The following is an 18,154-nucleotide window of genomic DNA, read 5'->3' as shown; positions in this document are numbered from 1 at the left end:
ATTATTGAACGACCCCGAAACTCAGGATCCGTTGCTCTTTATACCCTTTCTTTAATTATATTTTTGTTAGCTTACCAGGATGCCCAACTGTGTTAGACATTGGTATCTCACTCCAGGTATACAAGAAGTCATTATCGCTCTCCGTCTGCCAATATGGTTTTTCTATTGTCACGATTATGTGCTTTACTGCCATATCTGATGCAATGATCTTACTGCCCAGACTAACCTGACATGATTACATCCATCACAATGTTTTCCTGTCCCAAGCTGATTCGATATTTGATGTCTTTTTTTCTGCTACAAGGGTTTCAAGCAGGCTGACTCTACTAACGATCAATTAAAGATTTAAGGTCAGTCCTAAATATTTATAATCACGACTTGTCCCAAACTGCCATGATGATATTTAGTTGGCAAGGCTGATGTTACTAATTGCTATTATCTCAGCCTGTCACACTAAACGTTCAGCCCCAGTCTGACTCTGCTAATTGGTGGAGGTGCATTCCACTATGATAATCCCATCCAGCTACAGTGGCTCCACCCTGCGACAGTGACCTTATGACTCGTGTAGCATTCCATAGACCCCTTGTAATATATCTACAGGCGTATCCATGCTTCCCATGCTTTCATGCTCCGTATTTCCAGTACGGTGTTCGGATCTTTGATCAGATATCAGTTTCTCTTCGCCCCACCTTCCAGGACCTGGTCCTTATCCATGTGGGCTCTTGCTTCTCAAGTATTCGGCTAAATACTAATGAAGTGTTTTGATGGCACATAGCTTTACCACACATTCAAACAGTGAGTTTCAATTATACAACACTCTCAGAATGAAAATGTTCTTCCTGTATCTCCTCTGGTTATCCTAGCGATTAACGTAGATCTGTGGTTGTAAAACCTTCCCAAAAGAAATGTATTCCTACAACACGTATCTATCCCCTTCCTGAACACCTTCATCTCTTCCTCATTCACTCTTCTCCGCTCTCAGATGAAGAGCCCGAGCTAAGCTAATTTATCTTCGCCAAGAGGAGATTGTTGTGCTGGAAAAGTACAGCAGGTCAGGCAGCATCCGAGGAGCAGGAGTACCGACACTTCTAGCATAAGCCTTTCAACAGGAATGAGACATTTAGGTGGGGGCGGTGAGATAAATGGGCGGCAGTTGGGTTTTGGTTGAAGGTACCTGTGAAAGCGATAATTAGATGGAGGCGGGAGATAAAGTGATAACTCGGGGGGGGGTGGGGTGGGAAGATTAATAGGTCCGGACGGTGGTGCCGAGTTGGATACTTCGGACTGTGATAATGTGGGGGAAGGGAAATTGAGGAAGATGTTGAAATCCATATTTATCCCGCAAGGTTGCAGGGTCCCAAGGCATGATATGAGGCGTCCCTCTTCCACGCAGCGAGTGGTAACGGTTTGGCTTATGCCCGAAACGTTGATTGTACTGTTCTGCAAACCACATTTCAGGGGAGAAGTGAAATACCAAAGACTTAAAAAAGGACAAAAACTGATAGAATCAGAGTTAATGGAAATATGCACAATGCAGACTGAAACAATTTGGCCAATTGAGTCTGCTCTGTGCTGCCTAAGAGACGGACATTCCCGCACCATATCTTTCTAAACCTGCATTATTGATCCACCTACAAAAATAGAAATGTGTTCAAAAGCTCAGCGGGTCAGGTAGCATCGGTGGAGAGAAATCAGAGTGATCATTGCCAATCGCAAGCAGTTCCAAGGAATGATCTGTTGACCCCAAATGGTCATTCTGTTTTCCCTGAGTTGCAATTCCTACTTTTGTCTCTGGTTTTGTCTTTGATTATACCGTCCATTCAGGTTTTGTTTGCCATCTACCTGAAGTGCACACCTTTGGACGGCGAGAAGGAATCGGAGCAGCCAGAGGAAACCCACACGGAAGAGAGAGAAATGGAGGGTGCAACTTCCACACAGTCAATCACATAAGTCTGGAATCGAATGCGGGTTTCTGGCCTCTTAGCCCTCCCAAGCTGCATGCGCCCGTCCCGGATGCAAATTGAACCCAAACTCACGCAGTGAAAGGCAGTGGTAATAACTTGGATTTCTATGCAAAAAGAAGCCGATGTATCAGTACTGGAAATCAATAATCGATTAACTGTCCGAACTCTTTTTTAAATCATTTGACCGATAATCTTGTCATCAAAAATTCACATCTGAATACTTCTGAATGTTATGAGGTTTTCTGCCTCTTCAACCTTTGCATGCACTGAGTTCCAGATTTCAACCACCCGCCGTTTCAAAACGTTTGATTGCGCATTCACTCAAAATTTTCCTCCTCTGTGCTTAAATCTAATACTCCGTAAGTGATCTCTCCATTATAGCAAAACGTTTATATCAGTGTACGCCATCCGTATCCCTGATTATTTTTTATATCTGATTCATGTCTCCTCTTGATCTCTACTGCTCTGAGTCTATCCAGTCTATCCAAGCTCTTCTACCCAGACAATATCCTGGTAAATCACCCCTGCGTCATTTCCAGTGCGAATGTGATTGCAGAACTGCACACAATAGTCGAGATAGAGCAGAATGAGCAAGTGAAATAAATGATGTGGAAATCCGCAGAAAGAGGTATTTTTGAAAAAAAGTTCATTTTCCTCAGTGCTGCCCTGTGTTATTTTCCTGAGCCTGAAGTTCCAATAATATCTGATCCATGTAATTAAAACTAGCTCCTTGACCATTGATCTCAAAACCACAGTATCGAATTGGATTGACTGATCTGAAGGTCGAAATGGTATGGTTGTGGCAAGTTCACCCAGCAACAGTGAGCGCAGCAGCACAGACTGAAAAGGGTTCAATGAGAAAATAATTGTCAGGGAAATGTGACGGGGAACTTAAAGGAGATCAGTGATTGTTGGAGGGAGAGATATCTCCAAGAATGGGAGAGTCTGAATTATGATATTTGTCCCACAGCGATGTGTGAGAGAGGGGTTTGTTGAAAAAATCAGAATATCAGAGAAAGCTTTCATGTAAAATCAATTAATTCATTTCTGTGTTTCTTTGGCACATACCACAAGGAGTTAAAAAGTTGAGAACGTTACATGCCGTAACTCGGATTCAAACGAGGTTACTGCGGCCACAACACACATCATTGAAAATTATGCGATCCGTGGGCCATGCAGAGATGCGTGTTTGAAAAGAACAGTAATGACAGTGACATAGGACATGTTAGGAAGAATGGAGAGACACAACAGGACGATTTGGCAAGCAATGATAGACATGCGGGAACTCAGAATTGGCTGTATATTTAAATTGGATGATTCAAGAGGCTGATAAAGTTCCATCGAGTACTGCATGTTGAAGACTGAGGGTGATAGATTTTAACAAAACATCAAATTCTCAAGGGGTACTGCAGGATATTGTTGAAATGTAAGTTTCAACAACAATGTTGCCTCACGAGCTTCCCCACACAAGGAAGAACCCATTTCTGCAGTGGATCACATACTCCCAGTTGCACCACCCAGAACCAATGGTGCAGTTGCAAAGATCATCTGGAAATTGTGATAGAAATGAACACATGAAGCTACTCTGTCGCAGCAATGATGCGATCGGTGAGCACATGGTCATTCTATGATGTATAGAGGCGCATGAAATTTCGAGACTGGGAGTTCTCCTGATCAAAGGCGGGGAGGAAGGGTTTATTTGTCTTCGGTTATTAGATTATTAAAATACAAGAGCAGCACTAACCCGCAGTGCAGATTGGCTCCGTGAAAGCGTGCTGCTGCGTTAAGCGAGAGGTCGATTTATTGCAAGCATTCAGTGCAATTTTCCTAAACAATGCACTGTTTTGTTGTTTTGACGGTAAGAACTGTTATTTGATCACATCATCCTCTTGTTCCTAGCAAACATTCCAGTGCAGGGTACATCAGTTTCATTCCGACACAGCCACATGTCTTATTCTCACTCCCTCTGAGGTGATTGACTTGGCAATGTCATTCTCTGAGATTGGCAACGTAGCATTGAGATGGTAGCGTAATGAACAAAGAAGAACAAAGAACACAGAATATTAATAGCCCAGGAACAGGCTCTTTGGAACTCCAATCCTGGTCTGAACCAAATTAACTGTCTAAACCTATCACCCAATTGCTCAGCATCTATTTCCATCTGCTCCCCACTTGCTCACGCATCTGTCAAGGTGCATCTTGAATGTAACGAACGTGCCTGCCTCTACTACCTCTACTAGCATCGTGTTCCAGGCACCTACCATTCTCTGTGCAAAATACTTTCTACATCTATCCTCCTTCAACGTTTCACCTTTCAACTTGAATGCGTGACCACTCATTACAGAATTCCTCACCTGGGGAAAAAGCATATCTCTATACGCCCGGTCTGTCCCCTTCAAGATTTTGTAGACCTCAATCAGGACCCCTCAATCTCGTTTTTTTTTCGACTGAAAACAGTCATAAACTTCTTAAACTCTCTTCACAGCAAGCATCTTCCATCGCATCAACATCCTCGTAAACCTTCTCTGCACCGTATCCAAAATGTCCACTTCCATTTGATAAGTTGACGACCAGAAGAGTGCACAGTATTCTAAACGAGGCCGAACCAAAATCTTGTCCAATTTTAGCATGACCTGCCAGCTCTTACACTCAAAGCCCGGTTCTATGACGACAAGAATGCCATATGCTTTCTTGACCGCTGTATCCAACTGTGCCACCATCGCCATGGTACAAAGGACTTAACCTCCTCGATCTCTTTGCTCATCAAATTTCTCCAAGGTTTTTTCGTTTACAGTGTAGTTGGTTCAAGAATTCGGCTTCCCAAAATGCATCACTTCACATTTGCCTCGATTGAACTCTGTAACTTCTCCGCTCAACTCTCCTGTCTATATATTCTTCTTCATTTTTTAACTGACCCCTATGCTTTCTGCTACTCACCAATATTCGTGACAAATGTAAATGTAGTGGCGATATACCGGGCTAGCAACCCGTGGATACTGGAATATGGCAGCTGCTGGTATTTAAATCGATGAATAAAATCTGGATATTAACCCCGATCAGAGGAACAGAGGTAAAACGTTTTAATTTGCTGAAAACTCATCCATTTTTGTCCCTTTGCAAGGGGAATTTGCAGTCCTTAACGAGACCTGCCAACATATGACTCCAGACACATAAAAGTGCAGTTCACCCAGAAAATCCCTCTGACTCAGTGCAAGGGGAATTAAGAGTGAACAACAAATAATATTTAGACCATGTTGACACACTCCGTGGGAGAATAAAGAAGAATTAACAAATTACATGGATGACGGGGAAAATTGGGAGTCATCGCTGCGTGGACTCAAATTCAATGGATTATCCAAGCTCAATAGACACATGGATGCACACACCGCCAAGAAGTCAGCGGGACTTCAATTACCCGCTGAAGTGTAAAACTACATGCCCAAGGCACAATGTGGACAGGTCATTCACCACTCCCATATGTGCGAAGAGATCACTCAGGAGGCCAACTGGCAGAGTCACCAGCATGTTTACAAATGACATCAGGAGTCCGATTGTGCTGTTATTGCATGTATTCATCACATCCAGCAATGAACCATGTTTGGACGCCTGTTTCCAGTGGAGTTCCACTGTTTCCTGATGTAGATCAACAATTTAGACTTAGTTGTAGGAGTCATGATTGAGAAGTTTGCAGAGGATGCAACAATTGGTCATGTATTTGGCTATGATGAATACTGTCAGGGCCTGCAGGGATGTATCAATCAGGTGGAAAGTAAAAACAGCGAATGGAATTGAATCCAGACCAATAAATGGTAACGACTTTTGGGAGTTGAAACAATAACAGTGAGGATTCTGAGGTTTAAACAGAACAAACAGGAACGAAGTGACCTTGGAATGGATATTCACAGATCATCGAAGATATTTAGATAGGGAGCTCAGTTGGTCGACAGTATCTTTGGATATCTTGTGTTGTCGACCACACACTGTGGATGGTATTCGATCTTTCGCAAACTCCAGTTTAGGAAGCAACTAAAAATATTAGCACAAATTTGGTCAATGCAATAATCAACATTTTAAAAAATATTAAGATAAAGATGGAGGACTGAAGTATATCACTTTCACCATCAAGACCCCTTCAAGACTGATACATCTCCAAGTCATGCTTGGGAGGGTAACTTGCAAATGGTTGCGCTTCAGTACATCTTCAACCTTGGTCCTCATAGTCGGTACAGTTTCTGAGAAATGAATGTTCTGTCAACACAGCCTGGATGTCTCACTCCACCACAATTGTGCCTTAGCGGTGAGGGTAATAAACATTCGGGTATGAACGTGTTACAGTTAAGTGACTGCATTGTCGTAGAGGATGTCCAGTTCCTTCGGTGGTATTGAAGCTGCACACGTCCAGGCAAATGGAGAGAGTTCTGTTACACATATAATTTGTGCCTTACAGATGATGCAGACTTCAAGGAGACATGAGTTGTGTTAATAATCAAACAAAGTCGACTGATGGGCATTTGTTTTGCAGTCAACATCTTTATATGGGCGGTCAAGTTCCATTTCTCCTAAATATTAGCTCAGTGGGCGATTACACGGATGTCTTCAGTTACAACGAAGCCATTGAATATCAATAGAATATGATTAAATTCTCATTTCTCAAAGTATCATTACTGTATTTGGTCCATGTGTGACTTATCGGATTCCAATCGCAATCTGATTTCAAGTTCGAGTTGCCGTGCTGTAAGGGACAGCAGAGATTTACGAGTATGTTGTCAACTTTGGATAAAATGGAGTTTCGTGGAATGATCAGTCAGGCTGGGATTATTCTCCTTGAAACAAAATCGTGGGATCTTGAAAGGGTATAAACTACAGAGTAATGGTGAAACAATGGGCAAGGAGCACTGGAACGGGAGGGGCTGAATGCTCCCTTTCCCTGCTGAAACCAAACACTGCTGTTGATCTCTGAAATGGGACAATATCAGATAAGTCGGTGAAAACTTACTTTCTGCTTGGTTTCTCCCGAGGCCTGTGTCACACTTGGGGAAATGTGTCTGTGTGTTTCAGTCTATGGGTAAAAATGGGCTTCAGTTCCCATCTCAAACTTTAATCCCATTAATTGTGTTTTACGAAATTAAAATGTTCCGGAGAAATAAACATTTAGGTGAAACGTGAGTACTTACAAGGTTACAGACCAAGTGCTGGGAAATGAGATGAAGGGAACCATTTCTGTGCTGTAAACACTCGATAATTCAATTAATTTTGAGGGGAAACATACCTGCAGTGACATAATTCCAAAAAGTGTGTTATGAAGAAACGGTGCAACTGCTTCTACCCTCATCCCTGGTGGTCTAGTGGTTAGTATTCAGCGCTTTAACGGAGTGGCCTGAGTTTCATTACAGTTCAGGAAATCAGGTCTTCTTGTTCCTGACGCAGAGAGCGCAGCTCTACCAGGAATCTGTTTCATGCCTGAGATCAGTAAATACCCCAGCTTTTCAAAGAATGGAAAAGTGCCTTCCCTCTCTCTGCACAGTCGGACAGTTAATTCTTCATTCTCCTTTGATTCTACTTCCCAAAGAGTTTCAAAATGTTGTCAAAACTGAGTCTCAGCTATTTCTTTTCTGTGCTTTTCATACACAGGAGCTGCAGTGAATGAGTGCGTTGGTTTCTGAAAACGAAACGTACCTATGGCAATGTGTTGTGCTATTCCAGGATCGCCTTCTCTGACAACTGTGGGAGATCACTGACGTTGTCTATGATATGGAAGTGTCAGTGTTTGAGTTGAGTAGACAAAGTTTAAAATTGCACAATATCAGGGCAGAGTCCAGCAGGTTTATTTGGAAGCACGAACTTTCAGAGTGCCTCGCCTTCATCAGGTGGGCGTTTTTCTGCAGAAACTTGGCGTGTGTGTCAATATGCGCGATCCTTTGGAAGATCACCTGGAATTTAACCGACCGTTCGTGGTGTCGACGGTACCCATGACTTGGAGGTGTTGGTGTTGGACTGGTGTGAATAAATTTAATAATCTCACAAAGCCATTTTAGATTCCAACAGTTGACAAACACCTCATGAAGAAGCAGTGCATGGAACACTGGTGCTTCCAGATATGTCTGCTTGGTACAGTCTGGTGCTGTGTGATTTTTACTCTGATAGTTCTTGGTCATTTTTGTTCGTGGAGATAAAAAAATTCAAACATTATCCATTTCTGCACAACAAAAATGTTTATTTTGGATTTGTGAAGAATCTCCACAATGCGCTTGCGCCAAGTAAAAGTCGAACTTTCAACTGCCTGATCCGGAGCCAGCCATACGAATGGTTGTACCACAGACCAGATGCCCAGCTGAGATGTTACACGCTGCAGAGGTGTGGCGTTCACAAGGACATGAGCAATAACAGTAACAGTCACAAGGTGAACAAAAAACAAAGATAATCACCATCATTAACTCACATCAAATTGTCCTCAAAAAACGACCACTCACAATCTGAATAGCCAAGCAATGAGGTCACTGCTGATCTTGGAAATTGCAACTGACCTTGCTGCGATTTCAACACTTTTTGAGGTAAACTCCAGTTTAATCATAACATCGCATATTCCCATTAATATTCAGCTTTAGATTACGTTAATGTTCTCTCCGTATTTGCAGGAAATGAGTGAAAACGTCCTTCCAGTGATGTAATCCAGTGCAGAGTCGGTCAGAAAGGAAAAGACAAAGACATGAGACATCACTCCCATTTCTCTCTGCACCAATTCTTTTTTCTGAGTTGAATATTTGCAGGCCTTAGTTTTACGATCTAAAGAATTAATTATTTTCCCAGCGAAGATTCTTCATAAATCAATTAACATCTGAGAAATTGAAACATATTTTACTTTAGATTAAAGTAGTTGAATATCCTTTCCCCCAGCCTAATGTCCCAATCCTCCCTGCTCTTCCCAACCTGACGTTCCAATGCTCCTTGCTGATCCATGTCAAATGAAGCTGTTCTCCTTGAATTTGGAGCTACAAGTCTAATGTCCCAATGCTCCCTGCTCCGTTTCAGTAGCAGCGTTCCAGTTGTGGTTGGATCTATCACTCTGATGTCCCAATGCTTTCTGCTGCTACATGTCATTAAAAGCTGCCCCAGGTGAGATGGAGCTCTCAGACGGATCTCGCAGAACTCCCCGATCCATGCCAACTGAAGCTGCTCCAAATGAGGTTAGATCTTGCATTCGGATGTGACAATGCTCCCTGCTTCTCCATGTTAACACAAGCTGCTCCAGTTGTGGTTGGAACTCCAGACTGATGTCACAATGCTCCCTGGTCCACGTCAAAAGACGCTGCTCCAGATGAAGTGGGTGCTCCAATCCCTGGCAGCGCACATACTCCTGCACCATCATTGAAATACTGCCCACTGACCATTTCTACCACTGGAACAATTCGTGGAATATCTGCATCATGTGAACCTAATCTTATTTTTAGTCACCACCGAAACATTATTTCCAAAATTCATTCGTTCTTAAACCTATTTAGCATGTGCATACTGCTGTCAATCCGAAGTTAGGTAATGGCGCTAATTGATGTATGCTTAAAGAAATTACATCCTATGTTTCATGTTGTGTAACTGCGACTTAGCAAGGACCATGTTTGTATTGAAATCACACTTTTATTCTAGGTGAGAGAATGTGGTTTTCATTAGATAAAAAGGAACTTGTTCACTGTGTAAAATGATCAAATAAATCTCAATTTCAAAACAAAATTGGTAACGTTGTCATCAATCTTGAAATATGGTGTCTTGTTTTTTCAACCACACGGATATTAGAACGAAAAGTCTATTAATGATATGCGTATAAAAACACTTTAAATCGCAATGTTTGTGAAGGTTTGAATCTCAGGTTAAGGTTTAGGGTGGAGATTTGCTGGCTGAGCTGTAGGTTTGATATCCAGACGTTTCATTACCGGGCTAGGTAACGTCATCCACAAAATTCCATGCAAGGACTGCCACAAACACTAAGACAAACAGAAAGAAAGTTAGCCACCAGGATATACGAACACCAGATAACCACAAAAAGACACGATCTTCTCTCCATCGTAGCCTTTCATACGGATTAAAAATACCACCATTTCGATTGGGACAATATATCTATCCTGGGACATGCTCAGCGAATACATGCTAGAGAATTCCCAAAGGCCTGGCACTCCAACCACAAAGCATAAACAAACACATAGATCAAGATGCCATCTATTAACCCCTCAGAAAACGAACAGGAAATGACATCACCACAAACCCCAGGAACCCCATCCAGGAGAACGATATAAATAGAAAACAGGAGACAACAGCTTCGCTTCGCTTGGAGGTCGCCACTGATGATGTTGTTACCTAACCAAGTAATGAAACGTCTGGATATCAAAGCTACAACTCAGCGAGCAAACGTACACCCTACATTTTAAATCATTTTTCATGTTCATGTTGCATGAATCTGCGGTTATTGATCCACAGTTTAATTTCACTCCCTACGTAACATGCTGATTTCTCCAGTTGTTCATCGTTCAATGTGATGCATCCAGGGTGTGCATAACGAGAGGAAGCTTACTTCCCAAATCTTGTATTTATCTGTGCCTGATGTCCAGCATTCATCAATGGCGAGTGCAAGGGGCGAGGGCGAGACCAATGTGTAAGTCTCTCCGTGCCCATACACGGCACCCACATCGGCAATTCCCCACTGTGCATTTACAGCCAGTTCGCAGTGCCCCTACACCTACGCCCTGCCCCTTTTGATATATCTCCGTTATTTTGTGCTGTCTCACTGCAATCTTCTCACCAGGATGAAGTACTTCGACTCAACTTCCTCCACATTTCATCTGACAAAACATTCATTAAGAATCCCTTTGTATAAACATGCACTTCGCATCTCTCGTTATTCGATTTTCTTGGATGTTTTCATACGAAGAAACGTTCACAGCAACTTGACTTGAAAAAGAAAATCCGCGCTCCTTTCCATTATTCCAATGCAACCTACATTTCAGTTTCGTCAACAGACCCAAGCTTTTTTTTTTGAGATTTTGTAATAGCACCGCTGCATATAAACTGAACAGTGGAGTCACAATTTCAATATGATAGCTGTGATCAATCTGAAAGCAACACCATTGAAAGTGGCTATTAACAGCGACGACAGAAGGATGCGAAACCACGCGTGCAGCGCACAACGGATTAGCAGTCCATCTTAACTGCTCGGCCACCTCGCCACAGTTGCTGGTTATGATATGACCTTATGAATAACTGAATTTCGTAAACTATGCAGAACAGCAGATATTTCTCCTTGGTGTTTGTGAAATGTTAAATAACACAGGACAGTTCCAAGACTATGGTCTGACCTCAGATTGTCGGGCAAGTGCGCTCCCACTGTCACACTATGCGCACAGTGATCTGAACAAAAATGAGTAAATGACTATGTAACAAGGTCTGTTGAATTCTGTGAAGATTTGAAGTCAACGGAATGAAGAACCCGAGACAGCAGGAGGCTTACTTTCAAGAAAGCGTTGGATAGATCTCTTCAGGATAGTGGAATCAAGGGTTATGGAGATGAGACAGGAACAGGATATAGATGGAGGATGTTCAGCCATGATCATAATGAATGGTGGTGCTGGCTCGAAGGGCAGAATGGCCTACTCCTGCACCTGCTGTCTATTGTCTCTTAAATCGCCTGTGAGGAATCGTTTTCCAGACTAGAGGAGAGTGCATAGTGCTCAATGTCATTATTTGGAACACTTAACTTCTGCTCAGATGTTTTTGACACGCACTTGTGTACAGAACAAACAATTTCAAAATCCAAAATAAGGCCAAACTGAAAACTCAACAATTCAAAAACCTTGATCTGTACTATTTTCCTGGGCCATGCGACACCAAGTCATGTATGATCACAGCAACACAGTGAGCAAGTGTCAGAAGGAAAATGATTGCAGTGCCAGAACGCATGCTGGGGGAAGCAGCAGGTGACACACGGGGAAGTGCATTTCCCACAACAGAAACCCTTCCCAAACAGCGGACTGCGGTGGAAGATTTCAGAGGGTGTTTACACTTTGGAATTTGATACCAGAGACACAATGGAGATCTGTCATTTAGTCTGTTCAAGAAGAAGATTTTAAGATTTCTACAGATGCAAAACTAAATAAAAAGCTCAAGCGTTAGTGAAGACAAATATTGAAATTGTATATTTCAAAAATCTACCCATCTTTGCAATGAGTAGCTCACCACTTTCCTCAATCGGGGTGAAGACCACTGGTGAAGATAATAGTACAACCCTCGTTACTATCCATGGAATCAGAGAAACTCGGTTTCGCAAGCGTTAAGTTACAACCAGGAATGTGAAGGTTAGCATCAGTGTGTTGCTCCTGAGCTGCTGGTGACCAGTGCAGGGTATCTCTGTGCCAGAAAAGTGGGCTGTTCTGTGCCGAAGTTTTAAGTTTGAGCGTCACATGGAGCAGCTTTATCTTGTCGTCGTGTTGAGGGGTACGGACAGAAGGTAATATTGAGCAAAGCCAAGTTTATGGGTAAATACCAGTGTTTGTGGATTGAGAAACGACCTTTTCTGGATAATAACTCCTTGATCAACAAACATACTGCAAGTATCTAAAACTTGAAGAGACATGTGTTGAGAGAGAGCCGAAGGTGATTTTCAGCTGATGGATAACGTTTCCATGTGCACGGCTTTAAATTCCGGGAAAATAGATGTTGAACTGGTTTCATGTGAAACAGATTGTTAAAAACTCACAAAGGTTGTTGCAATAATTAAAAAAAGAAATCACATAGGAACGGTTGAGTATTGTATTGAATTGAATTTTGGTCTGAGCATATTATATCTTAAATTGCATGCTGCAGAGAAGTACAGAGGGTTACCAATACAAAAGTACAGAGCCTTCTTGGTGGCTGTCTTGGGTGGAGTGAAGAATGTACGAAATGTACATAACATCATGTGAATGTGTTCAAATCTTTAAAGTAGGTGTTGCGTCTCCAAGTGACGATTCAATTCCTACTCATTGGGATATAACTTCTGTCTGCAGTTACTTTACGACATCAGCTCCATTTACAGTGTTTCACCTTGAATAATACGCCACACCTTACCAATCCATGAACTTGTTGTACTCAGTCTTATTCATTTGTACGTGTTCATGAAATGTCTTTGTGTCTGAAGTTAACAAATTCGAAATTGTTACGCAACCACACAGACTTTCACTCAATGGTAAATTCTCTCCTTGCACGTTTGATCGCATATATTTTAACAAACACTGTGAAATCAGCTACGATGCTTTATTTATGGAAAGTTGTTCACGATTTAAATAACTCTACTGAGTGAAAGAAAGTCTCATCCAAACTTTTCTTAATCATTCACTAATGTTTTCAAGCTCAAACGAAAGTTATGTATTCACTCAAAAGGGGGACTTTCACTGATTTACTCATTCAAACCTCGCGTTATGTGAAAATCTCATTTGTTTACATCAAACTTGCGTGTTTCTGCTTCAGTATTTCCAAATCTCGTGAATAAACCCCTTCATTGTTTCTATCATCCCGATGAAACCGGTTGTAACTTCTGATATGTTTATGTCTCAGTAAACCACATCACTTGGCTTTCTCATATCTTGCTATCCAGGAAACAGCGTCTGTGCCCTTTCTAACTTCTTCACATGTTTTTGGTGGAGAATGAGGACAAGGATTATGCACAATGCTCCCACTGAGTGTGACCTAAAGATATTACAGTTACACTATGAACTCTTTGATTTTAAATATGACATCTCTATATACAAACTCCAATAAGGTAAATTGCTATCTATCCTGTTCATGAACATCGTCTCCATGGAGATGAAAATTATCAATCGCTTCCTTTATTCTTCCACCGAATGTCTGAAAGGTTTGTAAGGCCAACATTTCTAAATCCCCGTGTCCAAAAACAGTCTCACCTATTTCCAAAGGCGACTGAAGTTCAAATACTTCATGGTGTGTCTCCCGATATTCTACTGCAGACTGATTCTGGACAGTCAATTCAATCACCAAAGGCCACCGTGGATCTGAAATCAACAGTTTTCATATAGTAAATGTCGGAACTATTGAGTATCGTATATCCGTGTTTTTCTTCAAATTGTTCATCATTTCATGGGTCCCTGCGTTGAATTCTACTGAATGATTAATTTGCGAATGGCGATATTCCCTTCACCACTCATTCGAAACTCCATGGAACATTGAAAGATTTTACTCATACGCTTGCAGGCGACAGTCCTACCATGAGTGGGATGAATCAGTGAACACTACCCCCTTATTCTCGAAGGCAAGGATTTTCTTTTCCATTTTAGGGGATTGTTATAACACTGAATCCCATGTGTGCGTTGACTAAAACTAAAACTTTAAAACGAATATTTTGCTATCTGCTTACATTGGTTATTCCAAAAAATTACATTCCATATTATGGTATGTTTGCGGTTGAAAGCACTTTCCGAATCTTGAGCAATTATATTTCAGTTTTGTCAAAAAAAGTATTCTTCGCTGTTCTCTCTTTCCCTTTCAGTTTCTCGTTTTATATCCCATATCTTATCAGTTTATCTTACATCTTCAATAATTTCAATCAATCTTGCTCCTGATTACCAATCCGAGAATGCCACAATTTTCTCAATTTATATGCTGTGCCAGCTGAAGGATGCGGTGAACAAGTGGAACAGCATTGGTCACGTGAACCAAATAAAAGTCGCGGGGTGGTGGAATCTGGCCATTCCATCGCAGTCATATTTATAACATTTAACGTAATCTTTAGCCAAATCATATTGGCAGAAAATAAGAAAACAAAAACAAAAAAAATGCTGATGTTGAAAATCAAACTAAAACAGACGTTGCTGGAAAATTTCAGGACGTCTGGGAGCATCTGCGGAGAGACTGAATCAATGGATGTGAAACGTTAACTGTGATTCATCTGCACATATCGTGCCTGCACACCTGTGATTTACAGCAATTTCTGTTTTTGTTTCAGATTGGCAGATTTGAGATGTTGTACTGGAAAAGGACAGCATGTCAGGCAACATCCGAGGAGCAGGAGAATGAACGATTTAGGCTTAAGCCATTCATCAGGAATTAGGCTTGTGTGTCTGGCAGAGGGACAACGCTGAAGCCAGGTGCCAACTCGCAGGCACTTCCTCCTACAGACCACGATCACAAACTCTCCTCCCTTCATCAAACCATCATCTCGCAGATCATCCACAATCCCATTACTTCTGGGGATCTCCCTTCCACAACCTCCAACCTCATTGTCCGTGAACCGCGCACTCCCCGATTCTACCTCCTTCCTAAGATTCACATACCTGACTGCCCCAGTCGACCTATTGTCTCATTCGGCGCCTGTCCCATCCGAATAATCTCTTTCTACCTCGACATAATCCTATCTTCCCAGTTCAGGAAACGCCGACTTAGATGCGTGACACCCCTATGCGCTTCACCTCCGCCAAGAATTTCGTTTTACTGGCCCCCAACGCATCATCTTCACCATGGATATCCAGTCCCTGTGGACATCCATCTGCCAGCCTTCCATTTCTTAATATCACACCATCCCAAACAGTACCCTTCCACCGACATTCTCATCCACTGGTCCTCACAATCAACAACTTCTTTTCCAATTCTCCCACTTCCTCCATCGAAACTGGTAGCCATGGGAACCCGCATAGGGCCTAGCTATGCCTGTCTGTTTGTCAGATACGCGGAACTGTCCATCTTTCGCAATTACACAGGCACCATCCTCCATCTGTTCCTCCACTATTTTGATTAATGTTTGGCGCGACTTTGTGCTCCAACGAGGTTTAATAGTTCACCAACTTTTCCAACACCTTCCATCTCAAATTTATCCGGATCATCTTGGCAACTTCACTCACCTTCCTGGACCTCGCCATCACCGACTCTGGCGACTGACCAATTGCATACATATATTACAAGCTCACCGACTCCCACACGTATCTAGACTTCGTCTCCTCAAACCCTACCTCGTGTAAGAACGCCATTCCTTATTCCCAATACCTCCACCTCCACCACATCTGTTCCCAGGATGACCAATTATATCTCAGAAAGAGCCACTTGGTCTCCTTCTTCCACGATCACAAATTGCCTTCTCACGTGGTTGACAGCGCCGTCGAGTTCATCTCCTCCACTTCACACACCACCACCCTTGAAGCCACGCCTCTCAACGCAGCAAGGACAAAAGCACCTGATGCTCACCTTACACCCCATCAAACGCGGCATAAAACGTATCATATTCTGCCACTGATGCCACCTGCAAACAGACACCACCGCCAGAGATATATTTCGCTACCCAGCCCTTCCAGCATTCCGTAAAGACCATTGCCTCCATGAGCCCCTCTTCAGGTTCACACATTCCCCCAAAAGCCCACAACCCTCTCCTGGCACCTTTCACTGTCACCAAAGGAAGAGTGAAACTAGCACCCACACCACTCCCCTCATCTCAGCCAAGGCCCGAGGGAACCATTCCACATCCATTTGAAATTCACCTGTACAGATACCAATGTTTTCTACTGAATCCATTGCACACAGTGTGGTCTTCTCTACGTCAGGGAGACAGGAGACCTTCTTGCAGATTATTTGAGAGAACATCTCTGGGACACCCGCACCCACCAACTTCACCACCCAGTTGCTGAACACTTCAATTCCCCCTCCTACCGCATCAACGACATACAGGTCTTGGACCTCGTCCACTGTCGGACCGTTACCGCCCAAAGCCTAGAGGAGGAACACTATACTTTCTGGCTTGGGACCCTAACACCGTACGGGATAAATGTGAATTCGAATAGTTACCTCATTTCCTCTCCCCCAATCACAAGCCTTCAAGTCGGCACCGTCCTCTCGACCCATTCCATTAGTGCAATTTCTGACCTTTTTTCTTCTCCCTCCTATTCATCCTTCTATTACGTTCCAGCTATTTCCCCTCAACCCCACACCACTTCCATTTATCTCTCAGCCCCGACTCAGGCCTTATTCCTAATGAAGGGCTTAAGCCTGAAACCTGAATTCTCCTGCTCCTCGGATACCACCTGATCTACTGTGCTTTTCCAGCATCATACTGCCATCTCCAGCATCTGCAATCCTAATTTTATCCTTGGAATTATCAATGACCTTGGAGTGAAGATATCCCTCGATTGCAATGATCACAGTGTGACTGAGTATTCCATTTATTTTGGGTGATGGCAGGCTGTGTCTGAGACGAGCGCTTAACACCCAATCAACGAGAATGGTATCAGTTAGCGAAGTTAAGGCGGGCTGAAGTGAAGTGGAAAATTCTGTCAGAAGATGGGTCAACTGCCCCACATCACCCAGATTGTGAAAGACACACAGAAGGAGCAAAGCACCTTCACTGCAGGCACAATGGCAGGTAAAGTGGAAAGGAGACAATACAACACAATGAGATGGAGTGGAATTATTTATGTGAAAGGATTCGATATATAAGCAACTTTACATATGGTTTGCCCTCAAATAAGAAAAAGGAATTTCCTGCATTGTAACGGCGATATTTGCCTGTGACATCACAATACTAAGAGGCACTGACATATTATCTTCTTTAGCAGCGTGGCCGAGTGAACGCATGATCGTCCCATCAACCAGAATTCAATACTTCAAAGCTCTCCTCTGCGCTGTACAACTTATTTGCTGCTCCTGTAATCAGATCTCAATCGCTTCTTCAGCTTCCTGCTTCACGGAAACACTTGAAACATGAACTAGTGTTTCCACTTTCATCAATGTATTTCAACTCCCAAGTTGGCACAGCTACGAGTGACCGATTGGCATTCTCGAGCGCTCTCACTATAGTATGATCTGAACGATAAAGTGCACTGTGTCTGATCTGCAGAATGTCCCCACCGGGACGATGCTGTTTATCCCATCCCCGTGGACTGAGCTGTCTCTATTGGCAGAGTATTCAGCCATTTCCCTCCGCTTGCAGGCATTATGAGGGATGCAAGGGCGGATATGCTCTGAAGCTTCCTCTCACGGGCACAGACAGGCGCAAGAGTGCCGCTCGATCTTAGCAAATACTTTTTGTGAACTTCCTCCAAATATCATTTATTTGAGAGAGAGAAAGATGCTGAACTGGTGGGAAAGAGATAAATGAACTGTGGACTCTCTTCCCTCAGTAAAATTCAAGTAACTGAATTTTTGTGCTGCCCATTTGATGATCAGAATCTACC

The sequence above is a fragment of the Chiloscyllium plagiosum genome, unplaced genomic scaffold (assembly GCF_037043375.1).
Source record: "Chiloscyllium plagiosum isolate Xiang-an unplaced genomic scaffold, Cpla_swu_hap1 HiC_scaffold_49, whole genome shotgun sequence".
In the NCBI taxonomy this organism is placed as follows: domain Eukaryota; kingdom Metazoa; phylum Chordata; class Chondrichthyes; order Orectolobiformes; family Hemiscylliidae; genus Chiloscyllium; species Chiloscyllium plagiosum.
This window is presented reverse-complemented; position numbering follows the sequence as displayed.